At 43.5% G+C, this 17,841-nt stretch overlaps 1 protein-coding gene across 1 annotated transcript in view; it reads right to left on the minus strand.

Moving 5' to 3' along the window:
• LOC141769975 (ADAMTS-like protein 2) overlaps positions 1-12,990 on the minus strand; it is a 33,779-nt gene extending 20,789 nt beyond the window's left edge. Inside the window, exon 1 of the mRNA XM_074639530.1 lies at positions 12,713-12,990. The gene's annotated coding sequence lies outside the window, so the exon portion shown is untranslated. The remainder of the gene's footprint in view (positions 1-12,712) is intronic.
• Between the last annotated feature and the right edge of the window lie 4,851 nt (positions 12,991-17,841).

Genomic DNA, 17,841 nt, shown 5'->3' on the forward strand with positions numbered 1-17,841 from the left:
TTAAGCAACAAAACTACTTGGATAGATTTAAGAAAAGATCTTGGTTTGGGTTCAAATAAGTTTGTTTGTTGTGTAAAATATCTGTGTTTGTTATGTAACCTACGTACGTGACGTTAAAACTAAGGTACAATAAGTCAATGTTGACTTTTGGTTGCATAAAGGACACAAACGGCGGCCTCCTGGGTGAAGGTCCGGTGTTTGTTTTGTTGATCTGGTCGTCTTCTACCCAGATCTGGTTGTCTTCTACCCAGATCTGGTTGTCTTCTACCCAGATCTGGTCTCATTCTACCTAGATCTGGTCTTCTTCTACCCAGATCTGGCCATCTTTTACCCATTATGTGTATAATAATGTAATACCAGGATGAAAATTAAACACAATTGATGTAAACCGCCTTTATGCCTGCGTAAAAAAGTGAAAAAAAATTGCTTAGTCCCCAGAGGTCAAATCTTAAAATGCCTCCACGTCTGATAATAAACTTCATGGTTTTAGAAACACTGGAGAAAGTTTCATGCTCCACTATTTACATTGGAGTTAGTTGAAAGCCCGGTGCGTCTCGTACTAGACGTTAAAGGGTGCCTTGTGCGTCGGTAGCGCCGGTATATTTGACACCCTGGGAATGAGACCGGGCTGGAGTTCTATACAGACTTTTCATAGGTATAAGTAGGATCAGTGAATGAGAACAGCCTGAGCAGCTTGGGACAAGAAACTGATCTCTGACCTTAATTTCCGGCATGAAAGATAAGCAAAACATCTCTACTGGCTCAGGAAAAAACAGACTTTAACCCAGACTTCTAATGACTACAGTAGTAAATACCAGGATGTGTTTTAAAACCATCAAGATCACTTCAACACAGACTGTGATGTTTCTGCCTGTTTGTGATGAAAGACTATCATCTGCCAGACATCAGAAACCTCTGAAGCTCTCAACACTCAGACCGACATCGTACACGTGACCACGTTTTCACCAAACCCAGAGCGGCCAACGTTATGATTAATGGAGGGAATCTGGGCCAGAAACCGGTCTGTGTTTCTAGATGGAAGCACCAGTGATGAGTCTTTAACAAAGGCTGAGGGGTACGAAGGGAAATATCATGACCACTAATGAGTTCTCGTGGCATTAAAAACCCACGTCCAGGCACTTATGTGAGTTGTGGATGAAAGCGTACTGCCGAGACGTGTGGGTGTTTTTTCATGTCTTTTCCCTCTCCAAATTGAGGCTTCTCAGCTTCCAAACCCACAGAAGGGCCTGGAGTTTTTTTTTTTACGCCACGAGAACACATTTGTGGTCGTAATATTTCCTTTCTGACTCTCCAGTGAAATCCCTCGCCTCCAAGAACATCTGTGGTTGTTTAGGAGGGGATACCTGAAGTGCTGCTGCTGCTGCTGCTGCCTTTTACCTTCACACAGACAGGAGGCTGTTCAACAGTAAATCACATCAGTGTTGATCCAACATACAAGAGACAAAACAGCAGAAAGTGGACACACCCGACACCTAATGAGGTGCAGAAATCTGCAAAAGTTGCTGTACTTAACTGATTTTACAAAACAAATGTACATTTTTTCTGCGCTGATTAAAGTATTTGTGCTGAAATATTTAATCTATCCTCATTATATAAAGGAATCCTCAGGGTTCGTATTTGACATGACAATAAAAAATTAGTGAAAAACAATCTGAGCTTCATCAACAACGAGCACTATTTAAGCCGGGTCTCACTCCCAATGGCCCTCGGCGTCTTGATACCAACGCACAAGGCACCCTTTAACGTCTGTATGAGACACACCGGGCTTCAAACTAACTCCAGAAGTCCACTGAGGGCGGGACGGAGGGGTAACTAAGTGGTTTTGTTGCCTAAACGTAACCACGACCCTTCCACAACGTTAACCACATTTCACAACATTAACCGCCAATGTTAACCACATTAACCACCATTAATTTCCACAACATTAACCACGTGTTACATTATCCACGACCGCTTCACAATGTTGACCACGTTTTACATCATTAACTGTGACCGTTTCCCGTTAACCATGTATTACAACATTAACCACATGTTACAATGTTAACCGCCAACGTTTCACAACGTTAACCACGTGTTACATTATCCGCAACTGTTTCACAACGTTAACCACGTGTTACAATGTTAACCGCCATAGTTTCACAACATTAACCGCCAACGTTAACCATGTGTTACAATGTTAACCGCCAACGTCTAACAACTCTAACCACGTGTTACATTATCCAGCGACCATTTCTTAATGTTAACCACATGTTACAACGTTAACCACGTGCTACAACATTATCCGCGACATTTCACAATGTTATTGACATGTTACAACATTAACCGTAACCACGTTTCACAACATTAACCACGTGTTACAACGTTATCCAGCGACCAATGGACGTTTCACAACGTCCATCTTTATATAAAATATGACGAGTAGAGGTGAGATCAGGTTGACTATATAATGCCACTTCAGCAAATAGTTCAACATTTTGGAAATAGACTTATTTGCTTTCTTTCTGAGAGTTAGATCGTTATCACTCTCATGTCATGTGCATTACGTGTGGAGCTTGAGTCAGGACATGGTTAACCTAGCTTAGCATAAAGACTGGAAACAGGGGGAACAGTTAGCCCGGCTCCCTCCTGAAGCCTGGAGCTGTTTCCCTGAACCCTTCATACCGTGTCTCCCTACAGGGATCCTTCCTCAGTCTAACAGCGTCCTAAATGCACTCACATAAACACAGTAAAGTGTTTATAAAGCTCCTGCCTGACTCACATTATTGCCTTAATTGAATTAAGAGTTGTGTCTTGTGAGTGCATATAAAGCTGAGAGCTGAAAGATGTTCTGGATTACAGCATCAGGTGAACTCTGCTTCTAAAGCAACCCAGTACGCACTGTCGGGCTTCCAAGCACGTCAGAGAAAACACCAGCGAAACAACGAACGGCACGGGCATTTTGCTCAGACAATACACGCTCACGCCAAAGCCAGCGTGGCGGCTGCAGGTATTTGAAAAGTGCTGGCAGTCGGTGGCAGGCTGGCGCTGGCAGGTGGAGGGTGACACAGACAGGCTGTTGAGAGGCCACAGGTGTTGGAGACGGGAGTTGGACAGCGGAGGGGCCCGTGTAAAAGTTAAACAAGCCCCAATGTGCTGGAAGGACGGAGGTAAGTTTCCGAGGACTCTACACAGGTAGGCCTTTGTTTGGCTCTTCAGACTATAAGGAAATGTAGATGTCTGTATGTAAAGGCTGACATGAACACAGGAAAAGGAGGGTAGCTGAGCGGCTCTGCAGTTGTATATACGAGTTTAATGACTCAATGAAGCCTTTGATTTGTTAAAGGAACACTCAAGCAGAGTCTGCAGAAAATTCTGCAGCAGAACTTTCTTTGGTTGATTTGTACGATCAGTTCGTGCCAAATAGCCGATATAACTATGTTACATTTATAAAGACAACAACATAACCACTTAGTTTTAGGAAAAAAACAACATGGTTGGGCTTAAAACTACATTTTACAGTGAAAATGGGACTTAAAGCTGTGAACAGGGGACACAAAATCAGTTGACAGTAAAGTGAAAGTGAAATGTGACAAGGGACATGAACAGCGGTCTCCTGGATGAAAGCTTCCCACTCGCCCTGTGTGTCTCTTTCACTCTTTAAACAACATCACTATACACTCTCTGCACACTTTCCTTGTGCGTTTGCTGTTGCCGCGGATGGGTTTACATTGTACTTAATGGAACATCCAGTGCATCTCATACCGCTGTGAAAGCGTGCCTCTTGCGTTGATATCGAACGCCGATGGCTGTGACAAAGCGTCGGTATTTGACGCCCTTAGAATGAGAACACGCTGTTGTTACCGGGGTTATTTCAGACATTTCTAGGGGCCTTTCTACAGGTGAAAAAATAAATAAATAATTGTATTTCAGTGGAGTATTCCTTGAAAGTACAAAACTAGTGAATTATAATAAAGAACATCTTAAAACTCATTCTCATGAAGTTCTTTTAAAGAGCATAAAGAGGATCGTAATGCTTAAATGATGATTTCAACTTGATGTTTTGATGAGTCTCTCTGCATGAGGAACGTGTAGCTGGTTCTCATTCCCAGGGCATCAAATACTGAGGCTTAGTCACAGCCACCAGCGTTCAATACCGACGCACTAGGCACCCTTCAGCACGAGCACCGAACTAGAATTTAAATCCATCCGCAGCAATATTAAATGCTCAGAGAAAGTGTGCCAGACGTGACGTAGTTTAAAGAGCGAAAAGACAAACACCGGGCGGGCAGGTGAAACAAACACAGGGCTTTCATCCAGGAAACCGCTGTTCGTGTTCCATTCCTTAGTTTCACTTTCACGTTACAATCAGCTGTTCCTTTGTGTCCCGTGTTCACAACGTTCAGTTTCAATTTCACTTTACAAACGTGGTAGTTTTAAACCAAACCATGTAGTTCTTTCTTAAACCTAACTATAACTATAGTGGCTTTGTTGCCTGAAACTAAAGTGACGCCAAGGCGAGTTGGGATGAGAACGTGTTTCGACTTTAATGCACACTTAATATTATATAATATACACACATAAACCTCATTCTGCATGTGTATTCACACACATATAGATGCATCCAATGCACTTTAACTGTCGGCTGGATCTTGTGTCGTCTTTGCCTGAACTTAAAATCATGAAATTATGTTTATTCCTCAACAAATAATAAAGTAAAATACATGTTAATGGGAATTCTTGCAAATGAGTTGAAACTAGAAAGCACAAATCTATTAAAATATTCAACCTTTTGAGACAAATCCTTCAGGGAAACACTGGTTGGTTGCGATGTCTGAATCAGCAAAAGTCGGGGGAGCTGAATGATTTGTGGAGGCTCCGAGCTGCACATTCACACACAGACAGACGGAGCTTCTAGGAAAGGGTTCATAGTACATCCCGTGTCCTCAGGTCCAGTTAGGCAGCCTTGTTAAAATAAGCAAACAGCTCGTCTCGCCCTGTTTGCAGTCTGGCTTTCCCTGGCACTAAATATTGGTGACAGGTGTCTTAAAGCAGGCGCAGCAGCACCTGGACTTCATTATCCAACCAGACACAGCTGGAGCCCGGCCAGCTGCCAAACACACACACACACACACACACAGAGAGAGGAGACGGACACTCAGTCAGACACAGCTGCACATGTGTATACACTCAGCCAATGGCGTGACTGCGTACACGTTGGCCACCGTGCACGCTTATGCTCCAAGCTTGAGCCGTGTGCACGTACAGGTATGCAAATGCCTGAGCATGAATGAGCCTGGTCTCCTGAAAAGGACGTTCCCGTACAACAAAACAAAACTGCATTGAAAATTTCGAGGGAAACGTATTTTCTCGCAGATTACGTTTGTTTTTGACGTATCACAAATACGTTTGTCCGTGGAAGTCCATGTACGGAGGAGGTCCAAGTGGATCAAACGCAGGAATTGCCGCTGCTCGTGTCCCGCGTGAAGTAAAAATCAATGTTTGTTTATTTTAATTTGCGTCCGTAACTTAAATAACATAATAAACATACCTATTTCAAGCCAAACCATCATGTCTTTCTTTACTAAACCTAATCAAGTGTTTTTTTATTGCGTTTCTGTTTTGTTTCAACTCACAACATTAACCACATGTTTAAAGGAGAAAATAAGTTTCCGTCCAAACGTAGCTGAGAATGCAGTTTAGTTGTATGAGAACGTCATTTTTAGGGCTGGGACGATTCACCTATCTCCCGATTCGATACTTTCATGATACTTGGGTGTCGATGTATTACAATTTTTTTAAGTATTGCGATTCGATATTGCGATTTTTGTTAACCTTTTTTAACACTAGACCATGGGGAAAAAGTTGAATCATACACTTCTAGGGACTTTTACTTTGGAAAATCTCCAAATGAATCCAGTAAAAATGTTTGATTTTCAGCATGTATGTCGTCAGAGATGTCCTGAAGTCAAATATATCAGTCATTGTCAAGAATTATTTATTATCCAGCAACCCAAAAATAAATACCAACGCTTTGTCAAGGCCGTCAGCGTGCGTCGGCATGTCTCCAGGAGACCACTATTTGTGTCCCGTGTTCACAACGTTCTGTTTCATTTTCTCTGTACAAACATAGTAGTTTTAAGCCAAACCATGTACAGTAGGTCTTAAAAGTGGTTTTGATTCCAAAAATAAAGTGATGATAAATGTCCTCACTTTGCTACAATGCTTACATTTTGGTACAATGTCTTCACTCTGCCATTTTACAACAATGTCCTCACTTTGGTCAACCATCCTTATTTTGCCAAAATGTCCTTACTTTGCTACAGTGTCTTCACTTTGCCACAATGTTTTTACTTTGACAACATGTTTTTACTTTGACAAAATGTTACTTTGACAAAATGTTTTTACTTGGCCAAAATGTCCTTACTTTGCTACAATGTCTTCACTTTGCCACAATGTCTTCACTTTGCCATAATGTTCTTACTTTGCTACAATGTCCTCACTTTGCTACAATGTTCTCACTTTACCATAACGTCCCCACTTTGCCACAATGTCCTCACTTTACCGTAATGTCTGATGTTCATGTATATTGTCTTATTTTGATGAGATGTTGTTGTTATTGCTACTGCAGAAAAACCAACTGCCCCTCGGGAACAAATAAAGGTCTAGAATTTGAACTTGAACGTTACCATGACGTCCCCACTTTGCCACAATGTCCTCACTTTACTGTAACGTCCCCACTTTGCTACAATGTCTATCACTACACAGAGAGCAGTAGTAGTAGTAGTAGTAGAGAGAAAGTATAAGAGCATGCACATAACCAAGCCCATGCACCCGTAGAGAAACACACCAAATTTCTCTCTGACTCTCTCTCTCTCTCTCTCTCTCTCTCTCTCTCTCTCTCTCTCTCTCTGTCTCTCTCTCTCTCTCTCTCTCTCTCTCTCTCTCTCTCTCTCTCTCTCTCTCTCTCTCTGTCTCTCTCTCTCTCTCTCTCTCTAACACACACACATAATCAGACTCGTCCTGTGTCCTCTTGCTCGTCCAGACAGGGTCTTCCTCCTTCCTCCTCCCCTCTGCCGTCGTTTCCCAGCCAGCCAGCCAGCCGGGCAGGGCGGGCACAGAGGACAAAAGTAAACACCGTCCCCTCGTCCTCCACGTCTCCCCCTCCCTCACCCCTGAGCCGTCCCCACCCTGAAGGCCCCCTGGGGCCCCTCGCCTCGCCTCGCCTCGCTGTCTTGTTTTTGTAGCGCTGGCAGCCTCAGCAGACAGACAGACAGCAGTAGTCTGTCCCCCGGGAGGCTGGACTGGAGCAGAGCAGTCAGACCGATATATCACACCGATACTGGACGTTTATTATCTGATACTGGATATCAGCCAGCCACCTGTGATATGAATATCATACCGTTCAAATGAACATGGTTCTCAGGTTTAGAACAAGGTGAAATGATGATCGATCATTCAATTACTAGACTGATTAATCAATTCCTTTATCAATAGTTATCAAAAGTACAAAACATCTGCTCTTTTATATAATTATCTTTCTTTTATAAACATCTTTGGGTCTTTTTTTACGATTTTTATTTATATTTTTCAGATCAAACCATCATTTTTTTTTTAAATAATCAAGAATTTAATTGATCATCAATGATTGAAAAATCATTAGTTGAAGCTTGAAGCTCTACAATAAGATACACGTCCTTGTGAAAACAGAGAACGAGATTGGGGACATTGGTTAGGCTTTTTTCCAGATGGAAAAAAGATGAGACAATGGACAAAGGACCTTGAAGTGACGCTGAAGAAGACGTCTAAAGCTGAGCGAACACTGTCGATTTTTAACCCGTTTCTGGCCCGAATTTTGAGCTGAGTCGAGTGCCGAATTTCATTTTCATCAGGTGTTTGCTGCGCAGTATACAGGGGTGACCGAGGACCGATGAACTTCTCCCGACCGACCGTCGGACAGTCGGATGAATTTCTGACATGTCCGAAATTTTGTTCGTCCGTCCACAGGTTCCACACAGCTGAAACACGAGCCGATTCCCCAACGTCAGCACCTTTTTTCTACTTTTTTTTTTTACAGAAATCAGAGCGGAGATATCAAGATAAGACAATATACAATAGATATAGCTAGTGAAACGTAGCTAGCTTACATCCAATTCTCTCTGCAAAATGGACGAGCCATACTGTCCACGTCTTCCTCGCCACCTGCCAGTCCATATAACGTTACACCGCCGCCTATTTTTTTTAGACGTTTCAGCAGACAGGATGGCACAGATGATGAAGGCAGCACGTTTCTGCCTTGTTAGCATTGTGACCCGTACAGACCTCTGCTAGCTAACAAGCTTTACCTGCCTCGGAGCTTTCAAATGAATCTTTATTGACAGCCAGAACGGCCCTCAGGGTCTTTACACGAACAGTGTGAGCACATAAATCGTGAGCTTTGGCTTTACATCGCAAACGATCTACTCGTACAGTAGGAGTAGGAAGTACTCAACAACATTTCTTAAAATCGTACAGTGTACGCCCCGCTTTAGACATGAAACAAATCCAGATAACCATTTTGACTAAAGAGAAAACCCTGCAGCCTCAAGTCCTAATGCGTCCGTCCACCCTCATGAACGAGCACACAGTTGCCGGAGACACTGTAGTTCACGCTGTGCAGCAAGCACACCGGTCAACATAAAACCAACAGATTCATTACACAGTTCTGATTGTCTGGTGATGTTTAAAGTTCATCACAGAGCGCCTTATTATGAATATTGCTCCTACGTGACATTCCCAAAAGAGGGAACAATGAGATACTGTTACACTCTAAGCAGCATACATCATCATGTTTGTTTACATATTTCCTATAGAGGACCTCCATACTGAGAAGCAGAAAGAAATGTTCCCATGAGAGCTGGACTGAAGAATATTGGTCTGTTGCAGCAAACTGCCATGCAAGGTGCTGGTCTGACCATGTGGGGTTCAGTGTCTTGCCAAAGGACCGGCCATTAGTGTACGACCTGCTCGACCTGCTGAGCCAATGTTTCAAAGGTCCTGCAGTGGCCTTCAAGTGTTTAAAGGGGAAATATCATGAAAAACTCATTTTCTCAGTGCTTGTGCTCACATATTTGGGTATCTGGAGTTCCTACCAACCCACAAACTATGAAATAAAACAACCCAGTCAGTTTATTGTGCTGCTTAGATCAGGAAACCGACCCGGTCACAGGTAAAGGGGTGTGAATGACACGATAATACGCAAGGCAAAAGCATGTGATATTTTATTTGATTATTAGTTTACATACTTATTTTAAAGTCAACCGTGATGTTTTTCCTAAACCTAAGTAGTTTTATTGCCCTGAATGTAATATTCACAAAACGTGTCACTGACACGCTATCCTCTGGTGGACAGACGGGTCTCTTACATGCTTTGGCGTGCAAAACACATGATTCTTCCAATGTCACATGCAGGCTCATGAGAATAAACTGCCCACAGCTTGAGAACTAACTTTGCAAAGGTGCACCATGTTTTTCTCGCAAGCCAATCAGAGCAGACTGGGCTTTTTCGTGAGGGGGTCTTAACGAGACAGGATGCTAAAACAGAGCGTTTCAGACAGAAGGTGAATACAGGCAGGCTGTTCTCATACACTGTTCTTAGCTATACCTATGAAAAGCAATGCACTGTAATTCGTATACATCTCACACAATCAGTCTGTGTAATGTAATCGTGAATAGGAAAATATAAAGAGTGGCGAACACAACGTAGAGAGGAGGTCAGGTTGAATGGGTGGGTCAAAAAATACTGGACTTTCACCCAGGAGACGGCGTTCATGTCCCGTGTGAAACCAGAAGTCATCGTTGATTTATTTGTCACATAGGTTACGCCACTTCCGGAGTTATTTTAAGCCGAACGACGATCTTTTCCTAAAGCTAACTAAGTTGTTTTGTTGCCTAAACCTAAGGAAGTTGTTTCCTGTGAAGACGGAAATTTGTTTTTGAAAAGACTGTATGCATGTTACAAGCGGAAACTGACACGTGTTGCTGGACATTCATAGGAAAACGAACGAAAAAGGAGGAATAACTTTTTGTACGATATCATACGAACCGTTATATGAGGATACGTAGATACAGGTATATTCAGACGGACAGTGTGAGAAATATAATGTGTTTTTTGAACATTACAGCATGTACACATGTTCTAGTAGAAACCCAAAATACAAGTATGAACCTGAATATGAGCACGATATGTCCCCTTTAGGAGACCTCAGTTATTCAGTATATGTTAAAGCATGTCCAATGTGATCACTTCCACATCTTGACCGGCATGTTGTGGACCTAAACAGATAACTACTGTTAGATGGTTGAGACATTTTTGTTGATTGGATTTGTATGCAGTGCATAGTTTTCATTTGTTTTTATATTTGTGACATGAAGAAGTGGTATGACATATTGGCTGTCTGTCTTCCAAAGCGCATATGGGTCAGAGTCGGGGAGGAGTGTGGGCTGGTTGTGGATGTCTGCTTGTCAGCGGGCAGACTCATCCCGTCTGCCTGTTGCTCCGCGAGCCAAACTCTTCCCTCAGTGGCGGTCCCTTCTCCAGTACACATGCAAAGTGGAAAAAGGATCTAGGCTCTCCTCAGCCTCTTGTATACAAAAGAGACCAAGAGAGCCAACAGACAGGCAGACAGGATGATGGATAAGAGACAGAGTGAGAAAGAAGGAAAGACTCAGAGGACGAGTAAGCGAGGCAGTCTGAGAAGTTGCGGAGAGGTCAGCGGAGTTTAGTTGCCCCCCCCCACCCTCGGGCCACACAGAGGCCAGATCGCTCACACTTGAACTCTAACCTATTTATTGACTCGCTCTTCAGGGGCTGGCTTTCCCAGCAAAACTACCAGGCTCAGATCATCTGTGTTACATTCACTCGCAATGAAACAAACACAAAATGACTCTGCAGCAGGTTTTTGCGAAGGCAAGTGAGCCCATTAGTGGTTAGTCCGACCACCAGACTTCTTGGAACAAGTCTGTGCAGTTTAGCACGTTGGCAGCGTGCAGCAACGCTGCCACTCCAGAGAGCAAAAACAGACTTTTATCTATTGACAAACTACACAATGACTGCTGTCTTTACACAATGACTGCTGTCTTCACACAATGACTGCTGTCTTCACTTATATTCAGTATGAAAATACTTATGAATTCTGTAGTTGTGTTCAGCAACAGAAGCTTCAAAGAGAAAACACTGCTCCTGTATCACGTTATCGCCGTCCTCTAGACGAACAAAATCACAGACGCAACAACGTACTTAACTATATTTGCTGTCAAAGTTAACGTGATAATAACGCGCAAAGTTGTTTAAATGCCACTAATTTCTTTAACGCATTTACGCAACTTGCAATTTTTAGGTTGTAAGTTCCTGTTTGTTACAGACAGGTCCAGATATTTAGCATGATAGATATCTGGAATGTGTCTGTGAGGCGTCGGCGAGCGTTGGCGAGCCTCTCCGCTCGCGTCTTTGAGCAGCTCACACATGACGCTCGAGCGCCGACCCAACGCTGATTTGCCTCTGATCTGGGGCTCTTGTCGGGGAGCGGAAAATCAGGGCTAAAGTGGTGATGTGTGAACTAGGTATAACTAAGTAGTTTTGTTGCCTAAGCCTAACTGCGATCATTTCACGCTAAAGACATGATATTAAATGACACATGCGAAGACATTTCACAACCCCCATGGCGTGAAATGACACGCGGAAAGCCTAAAACGCGTTATCATGACACACAGATTGTCCTTAAAATGTTAACGCCTTCCCGTGAGATCAGGTTGAGCTCTCAGTATGATGCAATACAATTTGAACAGAAACTGAAGATTGTAACCTTCATGAAGGTCGGATTTATTGCAGAACTGTTGCACTAGACGACATTAGGTTTAGCTAGGTGTACCTAATAAACTGGTAATTGAGAACAGTTCTTTAAATGCTGTTGAAACTATGGTATGTATGTAACACAAACATCTAACAAACTTTCAACCAGATTTAAACTTTGATGGCGAGACATTTGAAATCAAGTGATAAACGTTTGCATCGTCAGACGGAGGACAATGAGCTGATATTTGATACCTGAGCCTCTTGACCCAAAATGTGTTTGATATTAGCTCTAATATACACTATTAGATCTAATATACACTATTAAGAGAAGGTTTTCAAAGTGAAACTCAACAGTCAAGACGTTGGGGAGATTTTATCCTGTAATTCTCTGCAACAGTTTAGAGCCACAAAAACCAGAATCCACAGTTTGACAAGTAACACTGGCACCAACGTTCTCCTCTACCTCACCAGTTTACACACACACACACACACACACATCTCCCAACAGCTGACAAGTTTCCAGACAGACTCTGGCCTCTCCAGGCACACACACACATTTACACATGCATGCCTGCACGAAATGAAAACACACACACACACACACGCACACACACACACACACACTCCTGAAAGAAAGTCAGCATTATTTTGTGGATTTGTTTTGGTCTGGTGCAAAACACAAGTCTCATTGGCTCTGGTCTACCTCATAAATACACACACACACACACACACAGCAGATACAAACCATGCACACATGCCAACAGCCAACACACACACAAGAACATGCACACAATCACAAAACACACAATGAAGCACACAAACACACACACACACACACACATACACACTCTCAGAGGAGGTTTCAAATATTTACCCACTCACCTCGCCTGCAGCAGTCCAAGGGCGTCTCGGTCTGTGTTGAGGATGCCGCTCAGTGTGTGTGTGTGTGTGTGTGTGTGTGTGTGTGTGCGTGTGTTTGCGTGTGTGTGCGTGTATGTGTGTGAGTGTGTGTGTGTGTGTGTGTGTGTGTGTGTTAGCGTGCCAGCGACAGCGGTGGTGTGTTGTGGTGTGTTGGTGAGGGCTGCTGTCGCTGTGGAGTGAAGAGAGGAGAGACAGACAGAGGGAGGAAGAAAGAGGGGAAGGGAGGGAGGGAGGTAAGGTGTGCTCTCCCTGCATCCCTCTTCCTCTTCCTCCTCCTCCTCCTCCTCCTCCTCCTCCCCAGTCAGCAGGAGCAGCAGCAGCAGAGGGAGGAGATGGAGGAGATGGGAGGATCAGAGGAGTTAGAAGAAAAAAAACTAAACAGGAGCAACTGGCAGCTCTGCTGCTTTCACTCTCTCTGAATCACAGTTTATTAGCTTCTCAAGTCTACTGAAGCACACAAATACAAACTTTACATGTTTATATCGTATCCAAATGGACTTTAACTTTACACCGTCCTACTGTCTGCCTCCATCTTTCCTTATAAATCTGTTGTTGGGATGAAGAGCATCACTCTGAGAGACGGACCTTCGTATTCCCCACAGTGCTCTTCCTCTGCCTCCATGCTGAGCTGAGACATCAACGTCCTCTGCCTCCATACTGAGCTGAGACATCAACGTCCTCTGCCTCCATACTGAGCTGAGACATCAATGTCCTCTGCCTCCATACTGAGCTGAGACATCAACGTCCTCTGCCTCCATACTGAGCTGAGACATCAATGTCCTCTGCCTCCATACTGAGCTGAGACATCAACGTCCTCTGCCTCCATACTGAGCTGAGACATCAACGTCCTCTGCCTCCATACTGAGCTGAGACATCAACGTCCTCTGCCTCCATACTGAGCTGAGACATCAATGTCCTCTGCCTCCATACTGAGCTGAGACATCAACGTCCTCTGCCTCCATACTGAGCTGAGACATCAATGTCCTCTGCCTCCATACTGAGCTGAGACATCAACGTCCTCTGCCTCCATACTGAGCTGAGACATCAACGTCCTCTGCCTCCATACTGAGCTGAGACATCAACGTCCTCTGCCTCCATACTGAGCTGAGACATCAACGTCCTCTGCCTCCATACTGAGCTGAGACATCAACGTCCTCTGCCTCCATACTGAGCTGAGACATCAATGTCCTCTGCCTCCATACTGAGCTGAGACATCAACGTCCTCTGCCTCCATACTGAGCTGAGACATCAATGTCCTCTGCCTCCATACTGAGCTGAGACATCAACGTCCTCTGCCTCCATACTGAGCTGAGACATCAATGTCCTCTGCCTCCATACTGAGCTGAGACATCAACGTCCTCTGCCTCCATACTGAGCTGAGACATCAACGTCCTCTGCCTCCATACTGAGCTGAGACATCAACGTCCTCTGCCTCCATACTGAGCTGAGACATCAACGTCCTCTGCCTCCATACTGAGCTGAGACATCAACGTCCGGGAGACACTTTCTCATTCACTTTTCTCAGGTTGCACGCAGACGGGTTTTCTGTAGCGCTGTCCGCGACAGAAGAAGTTCTTAGTTGACTAACACTCATACGAATTTGTCGACTTGTGCGTCTGGGTTTACATTTTAGATTGTTAAAAGCCCGGTTCATCACATACTGTTGCTAAAGGGTGTCTCCGTGACCTAAAAATGTCTTATTCAGGATACGGTTGTACTTAGCTCCACCCTCTCTTATCACTTCTGGTTCCAAAAAAACAAGATGGCGACGGCCAAAGTGCCAAACTCCAGGCTTCAAAATCGTATTCTACAAAAGAGTGGCTGGTTTAAAGAAACCAAGATGGCGACGGCCAAAAACCGTGATTGCGATGGGCAGAAACCAAGATGGTGACGCCAAAATGCCAGACTCGAGGCTTCAAAACTGTAGTCCACAATCAGTGGCTGGTTCCAAAAAAACAGGAAGCCGACGGCCAAAATGCTGAACTCGAAGCTTCAAAACGTCTGTCCACGAACCAATGGGTGACGTCACGGTGACTATGTCCACTTCTTAGATACAGTCTGTGGTTGTTATACAATAAGAAACACTTTGAGTTCAGAACTTAAGATCCAACAAAAGTTAGTGAGTTTGAAAATGCAGCAGGAACTGGTCAAAACGTGTCATAAAGAACAAACTCCTGTCTTCAGTTGTTAGTTTGTGTTTTGTATAAATAGACTTTATTTGTTCAGTTGACTGTTTTGCATCACGATCTACTTTTCCTGTTCAGGTGAAATGCTCCTTTAGGTGATGGTGAACCCGGGATTCCTCTTTCTCCGAGACACGCTGAGAAACAGAGGAAGCCCAAACCAGATGGGAGGACGGCGATTCAGACGGAGGAATGAGAGGCGAGGAGAGAAGAGTGAATGATGAGAGGAGGACGAGCAGACGTCTGAGGACCACCATGTCTGCCCACCATGTCGTCTTCCCCTCTTTTTCCTCATCTGTCTGTCTCCCTCCCTCCTGCTTTATTACAATCTCTCTCTCATGTTTTTCTCTATCTTTTTCTGCTGTTATTTCTCACCCCTCCCTCTCTTCCTCTCTCCTTTCTTCACTTCTCTCTGTTTCTACAGCTGTCTCTTTGCAGCTTTGCACTTGTTCCCTCGATTATGTTCTTCATCTCTTATTTCATTCTGTTCACGTATACTGATCAGAATGTATTCACACCATTTTAAAATGTTATAGTTATAATCCGTATGATTTCAGTCCTTGTTGATTTGAACACCTGTGGTGCATTTTAATAATCCAGGTCACAGAGTTTCGACCCATGTATGTAGCAGCGACTCCTTTCCTTCATGGCCTCTTGTCCTCCTCCATCCATTCCTCTCCTTCTTCTACGTCTGCTGCCGGCGTGTCTGTTGGCTACATTAGTCGCCGCTCTGCTCCATCGCCAGATTTATAAGCTGATAGACTAAGTTCAGGGAGGCTGCCAGACCGGAGGAATAAGCCCCGCCCCCCCCCCCAAACAACACCACCAACCTACAAAAAAACAGTGTGTTGCACGAGGCCTTCCAACACTCCCATGGGTGTGTTTTTTGTGTGTGCCCATTTGCAGCAAAGTCTGGAGTCATTAGGGTTGGCGCATGCAGACAAAAGAGCAATTAAAGGCGTTATAAACACAACCGCAGAAAGAGGAAAAAAAAAAATGAAATAAAAAAACACTTTAGGTGCCGTCTAAAATGTGTGAAACAAAACACACGTCTTCCTGAAAACACTTGGGTGGAAAAAATACTTTTAAAAAAAAAAGAAGAAAACCTGCAAGTTAAGCTGAGTTCGGGGCAGTCGGTGCAGTGTCTTTAGTTTCTCTCTCTAACGGGGCAACAAACACCAGCAAGGTATACAGCTTTTATACGTCAGTGATACCTAGCAATATGTGTGCATTATAGGTGTTTACTGTAAATATAATTTATAGTATTTTGTTACCATCTTCCTCTACTACAGATCATCCTGATCCGTCTCATTTGACGGGACCAAATCTGAATTTCCCTCAACTATCCTAGCCGATTAGAATGTTGTCAGGCTATTAAATAGGCGTTATCAGTCGCTATAAGCCCCATAGATGTGGGTCAGTAGGGGCCTACTACAACCACAAATCTAACAGTTTTTTTCCCCCTAAACCTAAAGAAGTTGTATGACCCTAAACAAGTTGTAATTTTGTTACCTAAACATAAAGAAGTTGTAGTTTTGTTACCTAAACCTAAATAAGTTGTAGTTTTGTTGCCTAAACCTAACTGTTTTTTGTTGCCTAAACCTAAATAAGTTGTAGTTTTGTTGCCTAAACCTAAAGACGTTGTAGTTTTGTTGCCAAACCTAACTGTTTTTTGTTGCCTAAACCTAAATAAGTTGTAGTTTTGTTGCCTAAACCTAAAGACGTTGTAGTTTTGTTGCCAAACCTAACTGTTTTTTGTTGCCTAAACCTAAATAAGTTGTAGTTTTGTTGCCTAAACCTGAAGACATTGTAGTTTTGTTGCCAAACCTAACTGTTTTTTTGTTACCTAAACCTAAATAAGTTGTAGTTTTGTTGCCTAAACCTAAAGACATTGTAGTTTTGTTGCCAAACCTAACTGTTTTTTTGTTACCTAAACCTAAATAAGTTGTAGTTTTGTTGCCTAAACCTAAAGACGTTGTAGTTTTGTTGCCAAACCTAACTGTTTTTTGTTGCCTAAACCTAAAGAAGTTGTAGTTTTATTGCCTAAACCTAAAGAAGTTGTAGTTTTGTTGCCTGAACTTAAAGAATCATTTTTGTTTGTGTTCAAAACGTGACATTTCATTCAGTTTTACATGTTAGAACGTGTTGCTTTTAAGTTTCACTTTCACTTTTACAACCTAGTAGGTGTAGAAAAAAAATGGGCCAGCGTAAGGATGTGAGCGACTTTGACGAGGGCCAAATAGTGCTGGCTAGACGACCGGGTCAGAGCATCTCCAGAACTGCAGCTCTTGTGGGATGTTCCCGGTCTGCAATGGTCAGGACCTACCAAAAGTGGTCCAAGGAAGAAAAAACGGTGAACCGGCGACAGGGTCAGACCCGAGGCTCATTGATGCACGTGGGGAGTGAAGGCTGGCCCGTGTTGTCAGATCAAATAGAAGAGCTACTGAAGCTCAAACGGCTGAAAAGGTTAATGCTGGTACTGATAGAAAGGTGTCAGAACACACAGTGAGGAGCAGTTTGTTGCGTATGGGTACCGGTATTCTACTGAATATTAGGCAGGTGGTCATAATGTTATGGCTGATCAGTTTATAAAGAGAACTGGATACAGTGTTGGAGGCGGGGCTCCGTTCATTCCTATGGAAGTTGTTCAGTGGAGCATGAAGCCAAAATGGCTCGACTTCCGACTGCATCCATTGGGCCCATGAAGCAGTAGAGTAAGTCTAAATAAAAAATATATATATCTTACATAATGAACAGTAATCAGCACTGACATGTTGTACTGAGAACCCACTCACTGTACACTCTGGCTGGTCTGAGGAACCAGCAGGGTTTTTTTTGTGTCTGTTGGAAATATGAAAGGCATCCGTTCCAGTACGGCTCAGACGTTTTCCTGGGAAACAGGGAGCT

This window comes from Sebastes fasciatus, chromosome 6 (genome assembly GCF_043250625.1).
Source record: "Sebastes fasciatus isolate fSebFas1 chromosome 6, fSebFas1.pri, whole genome shotgun sequence".
Taxonomy (NCBI): Eukaryota; Metazoa; Chordata; class Actinopteri; order Perciformes; family Sebastidae; genus Sebastes; species Sebastes fasciatus.